Source organism: Callospermophilus lateralis, chromosome 10 (assembly GCF_048772815.1).
Source record: "Callospermophilus lateralis isolate mCalLat2 chromosome 10, mCalLat2.hap1, whole genome shotgun sequence".
NCBI classification, from domain to species: Eukaryota; Metazoa; Chordata; class Mammalia; order Rodentia; family Sciuridae; genus Callospermophilus; species Callospermophilus lateralis.
Window position 1 is genome coordinate 48625252 of NC_135314.1, and position 13408 is coordinate 48638659.

Sequence of the window (13408 nt, forward strand, 5' to 3'; positions counted from 1 at the left end):
ATCATGTTTTAATGTAGCCTCCCAGAGATGTTCTTTGCAAAGATAAGTAAATGGCAGGTAGTTTCAAACTGCCGTCACAATTGTGTACCTTTGCTTTATCTACTTAACAATATAGCTTAAAGAATGTTGCATATAGCATGTTGAAAGTTCTCTTATGTTCATATACACAGATTTTATTTTTTGGAGGTACTTTCATTTATGTAACTAGTGACTAGTTAGATTGCATTCAGTCATTTGCAATTAGAGATAACAGTGTGATGAATGACTGTAATATATTTTTATTTCACACATCCAAGTGTATTTGGGATCAATTCCTAGAAGTGGAATTTCTGTATCAAAGTATGTGTATCTGTAATTTGGAGAGATAGGGCCAAGTTGTCCTTGATAAAGATTATGTCAGTTCCCACACCAGGTTTCTGAGTATCTGATTCCCTTGCTGCCCAATCAGAAGTGCTATAAAATTTTCCTATCTTTGAAATTCTGAGAATTTAAAAATGGTATATCAGTGTTAAATTTGGAATTTGATTTTTTCCTTGTTGTAATATTTGAACACATTTCCATAGGTTTGAGAGCCATTTGAATCTCCTCTGGTTTGAAATGATAACTTTTCTGTATTAAAATAACAATGGGTTTTAATTAAGTATCAATAGAAATTAGTCCTGATTGGAATAAGAGTAGGTATAAGTTTAAATGTTCTATGTATATTTAACAATTATATTTTAAACACAAAGAACCACATGTTCGTACTAATTGTGGAATATTTTCACATTACAAAAGAGTATAGATATGGGTAGTCTTACTACTACCCCCCAAATAACTACTATTTAAAATCAACTTTAAAAAGCTATATACTCAAGAGATCTTTAATCATTTAATTAAAATTAAAAGGATGAATATTTCTATTATATCCCCACTGTATACATAAAAGGTCTAAAGAGAGGTCTAGTAATTTACCCAAACTCACAGTTACTATCATGATTTAGATAATAGGTGTCCCCCAAAAGCCCATGTGTGAGACAATGCAGAAAATTTCAAAGGTGAAATGATTGGGTTATGATAGCTTTAACTAATTAGCACATTAATTTGCTGATAGAGCTTAATGGACTGGTAACTGTAGGCAGGTAGGGTGTGGCTATAGAACTTGGGTCATGGTTGTTCTGTCTTTAGGTTTATATTTTGTCCCTGGAGAGTAGAGCTGTCTTTGCTTTATCATACCATGTCCTGAGTTGCTTTCCTCTGTTTGCTTCTACCATGATGTTCTACCTCACTTCCAGCCCAGAGCAATGGGGCCAGCTATCTGTGGACTGAGACCTCTGAAATTGTGAGCACCAAATAAACTTTTCCTCCTCCCAAATTGACCATGTCAGATTTTTTGGTCATAATAGCCAAAAAGCTGACTAAAATAGTTACTAAGTATAGAAGTAAGGTAGGTATATTGATCATAGTTTGTGATGAAATAAATAGCATGTTATATTTTGTACTTAGCATTGCCACATGAGCATTTGTCCAATTAATAAATATTTTTGGAAAATGCAGTTTTAATGAAGCATGCAAAAAATACTCTTATCATGTGAGATATCTTTTGTTTCACTGTATTTTTTTTTCCAGTGGCAGAGCAGCAAGGGTCATATTCAAATCATAAAGTAGAACACTGTTCCATTTCCCCACTGTCAATTTCTACATTCCATTTCTATAAAAATATGGGAGCAACATCTCCATACTGCTTCCTGCTGAAAGGGGGTAAAGTTGGGGGAAATAACCCAAAGTCCTTGTTCACTATTATATGGACAGTTAAGGGCATTCAGTATCAGAGCAATTCAGAGGTCCACAGTAGCAGATGGCAGGTAACTGGACAAGGCATACAAAGAGCAGGGATCATGCAAATGGCCAAAAGTTGTTGTTACTTTCCTGAGTTCAAAGTGGACCATAATGGAGCAACCTGTCTCCTAACTCTCCTGCAGCTCGCTTTCAACAAGTTCACCTCACATCCTCAGCATGGAAGTGGGGTTCCTTGGAGAGCCAGTCCTGCTTAAGAAAGATGGAGTGGGGCTGCTCTCAGGTCCCTACTGGGGTGCCAAGTTTGTTAGTGAAAGCTTGGTCCTTGTCTCCAATGTCAATCCAATAACAAGAACGTGGTTTTTGAGAAAAAGGAAAAATACTATTTACTGCTTTACTAGCAAAGGAGAAACACAGGGGATAGGGACTCCTGTCCCAAAGGGTATGATTCTCAATTTGTTTCACTGTTATCATAATACTGTACCATAGTATACTATAGTATAAATACATATAAATTTTATTCATACCTCTGATTATTTTCTTAGGACAAATTCATAGATAGGAAATTATCAAGTCAATCATCAATTATTAAGTCAGTTATCAAGTCATCCTGATTATATTAAATTATTTTTATAATGTAGCAATTATTTTCAAGAGTATAGCAATTCCCAGCAGTATAGTGCAAAAGTGTCTATTTTACTGTATCCTTATCCCATATTGGATAGCATAAAAGCATTCTTTTGTCCAACTTGACATAAGAAAAATACTGTTTTTAAAGCTTACCGATTGGGGGGAGTGTCTTCTTTTTAATTGAATTTTTATGAGAGAATTATAGATTCACATAAAGTTGTAAGAAATAATACACAGAGATCCTGTAAACATGCTGCCCAATTTTAAAATAAACAACTATTATAATTATAAAATCATAAAAATACTACAGTCAAGATATTGACATTTATAATCCATCAATCTCCCTAGTTTGATTTATATGGTATGCATGTGGGGTGTGTGTGTGTGTGTGTGTATGTTTTTAATCTGGAAAATGTTATCACATGTAGAGGTTCATGTGGAAATCACAATTGAAATACTGAACAGTGTCATCACCACAAGGATCTCTCGGGCTCCCATTTTATAGTCCCACCCCCCTCTCTGTTCCCTTCACTAACCCATCCCTAATTCCTGGAACCCACTAATTTGTTCTCAACTTCTAAAATGCTATAGAAACAAAATCATATAGTATACAACCTTTTCGTATTAGCATTTCTCATTCAGAACAAACTCCTGGACACTCACCCAAGTTGTTGCATGTATCAGTGGCTTGTTCTTTTTTATTGTTGAGTTGAATTTCATGGCATGCTACAACCCTCTTTTTTGTTAAACCCTTCATTTGGTGAATGACATCTAGGCATTTCCATTTGGGGGCTATTGTAGATCAAGCTGCTAAGAACATCACAATACAGGCTTTTGTGTTTGAGTTCTATTTCTCTGCAATAAAATTCAAGAATAAAATTGCAGTACTGTATGATAATTTAGTGTTTATTTTTATAAAAATTGTCAAAATATTTCCAGAGTAGCTGTACTATTTTTCATCCTTATCAGAAATGTGTGAGTGATCTCTGTTTTCTGCATGTTTGCCTGCATTTTGTGTTATTATGATATTTTATTCTGGTTATTCTAGTAGGTGTTATGATGATCCATATTTTTGCACCAACTTGACTGAACCAAGGGTGCCCAGATATTCAGTCAGGTATTTTTCTGGTTGTCTGTGAAAGCCTTTCTGGGTGATATTAATCCTTGATTTAGGAGACTGAATGAAATAAATTGCCCTTCATAGTGTGCATAGGCCTCATCCAGTCAGCAAAAGGCCTGAATAGAACAAAGAGAATGGCCTTCTGGCAAGTAAAAGGGAACCTCCTTCTCGCTGACATCCTGCAAGCTGGGAGAGCATGGGTCTCCTTTCTTTAGACTCACACTGAAACACCAGCTCTTCCTGAGTCTCAAGCCTGCTGGCATCTGGACTAGTTCTACACTGCTGACTACCTTTCCTGGTTCCCAAGCTTGGGATTTGGATGGGAACTATACCATCAGCTCTCCCGAGTCTTCAGTTTGCTGAATGCAGACTGTGGGGCCAGTCAGCTTCTGTCATCATATGATTCAAGTCATAATAATAAATCCCTTCTCTCTCTCTCACACACACACACATACACACTCTCACACATACTCCTGAATCTGTGCTTCTGGAGAGCCCTGAATAAGACAAGAGTCTTATTTTATTATTTTTATGGGCCACTGAATGTAAAGCTAAGAATCAAAGGTTGTGGTTGTCCTGCCACTAATTTGATGTATGGTCTTGAGGAAGTTATTTCCTTCTCTGCAACATTGTTTCCACAAATTAGAAAATTCTTAGTAATCCTTTCAAGTTTAATTTTAATGAGTATAAGTACAGATTCCCATGTCTGATTATGAAGGTTTAGAATTTAGGGAGAGTTTTTAAATTGCAGAAAAAAAAATTTGCTTGCTGAATAGGAAATTATCTATCTGAAGTACTAGGTAACACATGGGCTCTAGAATATACTATTTACCCAACCTGCACAGAGCAGATAGATTTACTTCTTCTAAGAACTCCAAGGAACTCTTCCTTTCACCCTACAGGGCAATAAAAATCACCACAATGATCTCATCCTATATATATTTATGAAACTTCTTTTTCTCTAAAAAAATTTTGAAATCCTGGGTAGATGTTACTAATTAGACTTTAGAAAAGCCTCATGCAATCAGAAAAACACCAGAGATCGCAAGAAAGCCGAATTTCCACATCTTCAAAAATGGGCTCAGAGCTCACATGAAAGCCAATTCTACATTAGACTTGTGATGGTTTCTGCTGCTCTTGGAGCTGAGGCGGTGATAAAGCTAGCTTTCCTGAATCATTTGGCTCCCTGACTTCAAGTATTCATTGGAAATAGTGTGCCAATAAACTTCTTTATTAGATCTTTGACATCATCCCTGCTCATGTACATAAAAAGGTGCAATGAAAAATGATGGACAGAGAAAATAATAAAAAGGAGAACACTGAAGAGACTACAGAGTCTCTAATCTAATGTGGCCCATCTAGATTTCTACTTTCGAATGACATAAAGTATCAGAAGAACAGATTTCTGGTACCCAACCCTGACTATCTGAAGCATAATCATAGAGGGTAGAACCTAGGAACATGAATTTTTAATAAGCACCCTGGGCAGTGCTTACTAGCAACCCGGTACAATCCCATGGCCTGGCTTTTAAGAATTACCTACATAGAGAAAAAATGTTTCTGGGGAAAAAATATGCTTCTAAAGAAAACTGTGTCCACTTGCAGCTGAGGCTAGGGCCCAGTTTCATAATACAGGCTCATTTTCAGTTCTTGTTTTATCCCCAAGTTTTGTCTTGTCATCCAATTTACTTGAATGGCTCCAGTCCTGCATTCTGGAGATTCTATAGGTTGAACCCTTCTTGCTAACAGCCCAGTTTTCATCTCTCCTCTCCTGAGGCACTGCCACTCTCCCCACCTCAATTCTGTTACCATGCCTCATAGTCCAATGTCCTTCATCCATTTGCTGGCTTTTCCATCTGCCTTTCTAGAGAATTATTCTCTCCTTAAACCTCAGGCCAGTGGCTCAGTCCTACTGAGCTACTATAATGATGCCATGGTCCAGATGTTTCAGACTGATCTACCCCCAGAGCATTCATCACCATGGTTTCTCCAACTCTTAGGACATAATGTTACTTCAGTCAGCAGGTCACTCTTGGATTTCCGCAGCACCTGCCTAATGATAACAGTGAATCTTGCTGACATCATCTGTTCATCTGATGGAGACTTGGATAATTTATGCAACTCCTATCAAGTCTATCAACAGAATGTTTCAGTGGACCCACTTCTACTGCATCCTGCTAAAAGCAAGTGACCCTGTTTAGCTGGACTTGAACTCTGAAAAAATGGCATTCTAGTTAATACTGTGTTTTCACTACCTCTGTCCCCCAGTGGACATAGCACATGGAAGGCAAGAGGGCAGAATACATGGTACACTTATTTATCCTTGAATTTGTAGATAGATATAAGGCCATGGAATAGAAACTAGGAGACTTGGAGAAAGATAGCAAGTATCCCTCCAATAAATGATGAAATTCAAGCCTAGAAAAATTCCTTGGCTATTGGAGGATGCTCAGGGACATGGGAATGCATTGGTATGGGGAGTTTGCCAGTAAGTAGAGTCCTGAAGTCCTGGGAGTTCATCTCCAGCATCAGCTCTTATTCCTTTTACTCATTTAATATATAAGTGAACTTTCCCATTTCAGGTTTTGTATTGCAAAGGAACACAACTCACAGTTCTCTCAGGAGAGCAATAGGAACAAATTAGCCAGTATTTACCAAATCACCTGAAAACATACTGAGCCAAGTAGCTTTGCACATACATTTTCTCCTGGGACTCCAGATTACACTTACTGTATGGTACAAAGAGCTCTAGTCCCTATCAAATCCAGATCGAGCAGGAATGAGGTGTGATTTTCCTAGGAACAAGTAAGTAGTAATTGAAAAGCAGAGCACGAATTCAAATACCATTTAGAGATTTATTTTAACTTGATGTATGCTTTGTACTTATTAAATCATAGCATAGCACTTTGCTTATCTGTAGGGAGAAAGAAAAGGCTGCAAATATGAAAAACACAGCCATAAAGTAGAAATGCTTTAACAGTTTCATTTTGGCCAAAGCACTTACCCTTCTCCCCAGACCTGTGAAATTTCATTGTCATTAAGTTTCAAATGCCAAGAAGACAAAATGACATGAGATTAGACAAATAAATATTACTGATTAAGCTGTGAGATCACAGGCATGAAGGGCCTAATGCTTTGGCTGATACATAGTTAATGCTCATCAACTATTAGATACATCCCACAATCCTAGAAAATTGATGTTTAAATTTGCAAATATTTGTAGAACACTTCATAATTAACAAATATTTTATTAGTTTGATTCTGGATCATTTAATTCTTACCCAAACTCTCAGAAGTAAAAATCTTCATTCCCATTTACCATGAAGAAAATTAAGGTTGGAAGATATATTGTTTTCCTAGGGTTACCATAAGAAATACCACAAAAGGGTACCTTGAAACAACAATTTAAATTCTCTTACAATTATGGAAACCAAAAGTCTGATCCTGAGATGCTGGCAGAGATGGTTTCTTCCAGAGGTTCCAAGGGAAACTGTTTCATGCCCTCTCCTGGATTCCAGTGGTCCCTGGCAGCCCTGGGTGTTCCTTGGCTTGTAGACACATCACCCAATGTCTGCCTTCACTTTCACACAGTGCTGTCCTCTGTGTGTCCTTTCTCACAGCCACATCAGTCATTGCATTCGGGGCCCATTCCTGTCCAAGTGTGGTCTTAACACCCTATTTCTAAATAAGGTCATTTTTTGGTTCTGAGTGAATTCTGTGGGGACACTACTTAACACTACAGAAGAGCTAAGCAATTTGCAAAGATCCACATAGTTCATAGGTCATGAAGCCAAGTCTCAAACTAAGGGATATCCAATCCAATCCAAGTCAGCCAGTTTTTCCATTAGGTTATGCCTCCCAGGTATGAATGTGATGCTACCGGGCTGGAGTCACTCTGCATCACGTTGGAAAAGAGACTCTTATTCTAAATTACAATAATTAACAAAGAATTATACAGCTGGAAATGCCCTAAGGAAACTCTAATAGTTGCCTTCAGCTTCAGCAAAAAGCTCAGGGTGTTCATCACACCCACAATACTTGAGCTGGACCCCTGACTATCATTTTCAGTAATCTCTCCAGCATCCCAACATCCTTTATGCACTTTATGTTCAGCCAGATGAATTAAATAAGTGCCCATTTCCTTCTATCTTAATTAAACTTTACATTTTTGTTTCCCACTCTGCTTCTAGAAATGTCTTTCCCCTCAGTTCATATTTGCATACTCAAAATTTAAGTTCAAATTCATCCTTAAAGGCCAGGGCAGACACAAATGTCTCATCACGTTAATTCCCATAGCACCACCTCTTCACTTAAGGATGGTACCAAACAAAATTTAATTTTTATTATAGCTTATTCTTCTTTTTGCCAACTCTCCTGTTTCCTTCCTTCCTTCCTTCCTTCCTTCCTTCCTCCCTCCCTCCCCTCCCCTTTACATCCTCAATTTTTCCTTCTATTTCTTTCTATAAACACACCTGTGTGTATATGCATGTGTGCACACACAGTAAGCTCTTCATATTCATAGATTCTGTATTTGTATATTCAACAAACTGCAGATGGGAAAATACTTGAAAATTATGAGTCTGTACTAAACATGTATAGTTTTTTCTTGTTATTATTGGCTAAACAGTATGATATAACAACAAATTATATGGCATTTGGATTGTATTAGACATTATTAGTAACCTAAAGTTTACATAAAATAAACAGAAGGATATATGGTAGATTACATGCAAACATTATGTTATTTTATATAAGGTACTTCAGTATCCAAGGCTTTTGGTGTCAGCAAGGATCCTGGAACAAATCCCCCATGAATATTAAGGGATAAGTACACATACATGCACAGTACATATGCTTATACACACACACACACACGCACACACAGACATATGCACACACATGCACTTTCTCACACACACACACACACACACACACACATGCACGCACATATACATCTAGTTCCAAAAGTAGAAATAAAACTCTTAGAGAAGAAGACTCATACCTTACTATCTCTCAGAGTGTCATTTGTGATAATCTTTGTACCAGAAGATTGTAATAACTCCCTAATAAATAAATGAATGGCTTTGTAAGTTTAAATTAGTTGAAATTAATTATTTCAATAAATTAACTGATTAATAGATTTAATAAAGAAAGAATTATGAGACTTTAATAAGAATAACTGATTTTAAATATAAGCTAATAATTAATAAGGGATGGGGATCATTTAAAAATATTATGATCTAATACTATGGTCACAAAATCATTAAAAGATATTCTCATAAGTATAAAGTCAGTGGCATAACATGGGTTCAGGAGCTGTCCAAATAACTTGGACTCTATTTCTGTGTTTAGAAATATTTGAATTTTTTTCAAGTACCTGCAGACTCATAGCTCTTTCTTTGGGATAAGTGTGGTGGTGTTTGAGATCATCACTGTCAAATCATTAAAATTCCCACAGATCTATAGTACATATTTTGATGATAACATTGATGGTACATATGTCCCATAGCATTCCTGTTTTATTTGACTAAAAGTGGTAAAGACTGATGATATTTTATGTTACTTTATAAGCTTTAACAACTTGACATTAAGTCCTCTGAGTATACCTTTACCTAATATTGCTTGACCTTAAACATATGTTCATAATGGTCGTGAAACTGTCTAAGGCTGAGAAGATACTAAATCGAAAACAAAAGGTAACAAAAAGCTATTTGGTATAATTTAAGTCAATAAATTGAAAATCTTTGTTGCACTTTTTTTTTTTTTAATTTCTGTTCTTTTTTCCGTGTGGTAGAGAGGGAGTTTACTGAAAGTAGAAGGCCATCCTTTTAGCATCACTTAATGCTACACAGAGGTTTGATCCTCAGAAATTCTATAAAGAAGTGTGGAATGGATGTACAGCTGATTCTCATTTAATTAATGGAACCACACAATCTCATGACAAGGCCTTAACGATCATCTGATCATGGGTCTTAACTGGAAATGTCTGTATCAGAGTGTAGTATACATTTTGCCCCCAGAGCCTCAAGGGTAGCAAACAGTCTTCCCTTTCTGGACAAATTCAAGGTCAGTTGATGGTAGCTCCTTGAAACACTGATAAATATGGGCACATTGATAGATATTCTGAGTCTGGGATCTGGAGGATAAATAGCGTATTTGTGCTTTCACATGCTCAAACACAAGTGGCCAGTGGCTACTGTGTTAGTGTCCTCAGAACATTTCCACCATGGTAGAAAGTTCTCTTGAACAGCACTGCAAATATTTCAGAAATCAAAATGAAACAGGCATTTCATCATGTTGAAATATGCACAAGCCAACCCTTAACAAATAGGTTTATAAATCCATTTTCAGATGACATATCACTTCTTTATTTCTTCTCTCTTTCATGAGTCATGATATGATATTGGCTGGTCTCCTATAAACTAGTGCGGGTGTATGTGGGTGTGTCAGAATTGGCGTGGAGATGCAGAAAGAGTCATAATTATTGGCCACTCTGACTATTGAATACTTCCCTGCCATGAGGAGATTTAGCCATGCTGGTCAGCAGAGGATACCACTGGAGAATTTTCCTGAGGACTCAAGCACCCAGCAGAATAATGAAGGTGTTATCAGAGAGCCCTATTCTAAAATTTTGCACTTGCAAAACCCTAAATTAAAAGCAGTAATGGAAACTAGGATATATTCAGGGTGGTCAGGGTACTAGGAAGGACAGAGAGAGATGCAGGCCAATGCAGAACATTACTTATTAGAGAGGTGGGAGGGAGCCAAAGACTGATTGGGGGGCACAAAACCACCTTTGACCTGATTGTCATAGACTCTCAGCTCCATCAAGCAATGGATAACTGGGAACACAGCTAATAAATAGATGTTTCCTTTCTTCTTTTTATAGCTTCTCTCTCCTGCTATTTTTCTTTGGATAAGGCAGTGGAAATCTAGCTGAATGCTGACAATGCTTCTGGCTGGTTTTATAATGACACTTCAGTGGTGCCAAGTTCCTATTGCCCTCTTCTCAGGACTCCCATAATAGCCATGCACTGTACCTCTCCCCTGGCCTCCAATGTTCAGGCCGCCTGGCATTCTCTAACTGCTGTCACTTACAGTTTCTTTCAGCATAAATACAACTGTGAGCTCCTGGAGGACCAAAACTCTTGTCATATTTGTCTTTGTGGCCTCTGACAGGTCTTAGCATGGTGCCCCGAACATCTGGATGCAACAAGGCATTGACATTTCTTGTGAATTCTTAAGTCAGATTTCCTGGATAAAAATTTCTTCTCTGTCACTTGCTAGCTGTGCCATTTTGAAGGCAGACCTCCCTGCTTGCAGTCTCATTTCTGTCCTATGTTAAAATGGTGACAATATCCTCAGGAAGCCATGGTAAAGTTTAAAAGAGTTAATCCAGTGTCCAATGCAAGGTAAGCATTCATACAAGTTGTCATTTGGGGTGTTAAATAATACACATTAAACCCAACTGCTTAAATTTGCTCTGTGCCAGATAATGGGGATTTTAGAGCTAAGAGAAACATTAAGCATATCCATAAGCATTTTACAAATGAGGACACTGAGAGTCACACAAGGGACTGCACTTGCCCAAGTTCACAAACTGGTCAGTGGCAGGCTGGGGACTAGAGGCTGGACTCCTCAGGGGCAGGTTTTCCCCTTTATCCCACTGCCCAAGACCTTCTGAATGTGCAGAGCCTACTATAGGCACTGTATGGTAGAAAATGTCAGACTAAGGATTCTCTGTATTGTATCAACAATTGAAAATTTAAGGCCCACTAATAGCAGCAGAGATAGACATGGCCCTGTCACACTGTCTGTAAATTCATCTTTCCAAATGGCATGACTGCAGCACACCCTCAGATGCCTAGCTTTCTGATAGACAGCTTCACGTGTCACACAAAGTATGAAGGATGATGTCATTTTGTCAAAGCAGAGGACCCAAGATCAATTATTATCATATCAACACAATTCAACGTACATTTCTAAGAATTATTCTTTTTAAAATAGTTTATTTAAATTACATGGTTAAACTGACAATCTGCTGTCCCCACATGCCTACAATTTATTCTGTGCAGCAACTCAAAGATGCAAGCCTAGCTTTTAACATTTGCTTTTGAAATGATTTCCGTGGGTCAGAACAATGAGATTTCCATAGTGGGGAAGAAAAATAGACATTGCAACTAGCATTTCAAAAGCCTCTGCTCTGCAAAATGGAAAGTGCTAATAGAGCACAAATTGTTGAGCTCCAGTCTGCTCTGGGCCTTAAGTCAGTCCTAAGAATGCTCGGTATTGAAGCAGGCTCTCTTCTAGTTGAGCCACACATGCATGACTACATGATTCCAGAGACCTCAGCAGTAAAAATTTGGCTACACAGAACACTTAGCAGGGAGTAAGATACCGAGAAAATTTATGGCAAGTAATTTGCCAAGCATTCCAGCAGCAGTTTCAGAGTTTGTGCCTTCCAAATACTATTTATTTATTTATTGAATGTTTTATTTATTTAACAGAGCTACTATAGTCCATAAGCCTCAAGAATTAAACTTGTCCCAGAGTCTACAATTGGAATCTTTAAAGATTCAGTTTTGTTTTATTTATCATGTGTGTGTGTGTGTGTGTGTGTAAGTGTGTAAGTGCGTTTACCTTAACTTGAGACACACGATCATAGAGCTGGAAACAATCTTTTGAACAGAGAATGGAATATTTCTCCTAAAGTAGTAAAAATCTTTAGATGCAAATTTGAAAGGAACCTTAAGATGTGTAAGGAAGAGATAATAAATGGTATCCTTGAGCATAAAAGTTTTCAATATTTACTGGAATATACTTAGCTTTTGGTAGAAACCCAGGAGCATTTGTCCTAAACCTTACACTCTAGCAGCATAGATTGAAAATCAATGATACAATGCAATCTGATTGGGAACCTGAGAGTCAGAGAACAAACTTGCTAAGAAGGGGAAGAGCTGAGTTTCTAGAGAGGTGGCTCACCTCCAGCCCAGTGTTCTTTCTATGACAATGTGCTGCTGGCTTTCACATTTTTGCAAGTGGGCATCAGGTGGCATAACATCTAAAAAGTATATACCCTTCGGAGCTCATTTGTATATCATGGAAGTGGGGCTGAAGTTGTGGCTCCACTAGCTCTTATCCAAACTACAATGTTTACCAACATAAAAAGTCAATTACAACTATTAGTAATCATTACTATAGTAAGTTATTGAATACAGCTTATTTCCTCCTTCTGTTAGACATAATCTTTTTTTAAACATTTTTTAACCTTTATTTTATCTATTTTTATGTGGTGCTGAGGAGCAAACCCAGCAATTCGTATATGCTAGGTGAGTGCTCTACTGCTGAGCCACAACCCCAGCCCCTAGACATAATCTTAATATCTTAATATCATATCTTAATATCATAATAATCTTAATATCACTAATATCATAAACATTAAATCATATTGTCTTAGTTAACAAAAATTTTTATTTTGTTCTTTTTTATACTTATGGCAATATTACTATTAAATATTAATAAATGGTACCAAAGTCTAACAGAAGGAGGCAGTATCTGTGTACCTAACTACTCAGGGAGTGGGAGGGAGAAGGGGATTTCATTAAAATGTGACCGATAGCTTCATGCACTGCAAACAAACTCAAATGCCAGCTTGTTTCAAATTACTGCCATTATATCCTAATAACAAAGTACCTACTGGGAAATAATAAACAATAATAGCTCTTAGCAATTGAATAATACATTTATTCACGGATCTGAAAGTTCCTTAGAAGCATTAAATAATTAAGTTTCACCACATGCCTACAAGTTAGGTATTAGTTCTCTGTTTTATAGATGTGCTCATTGCACATGAGCTACAGCCCACATTTATGGGAGTATTGG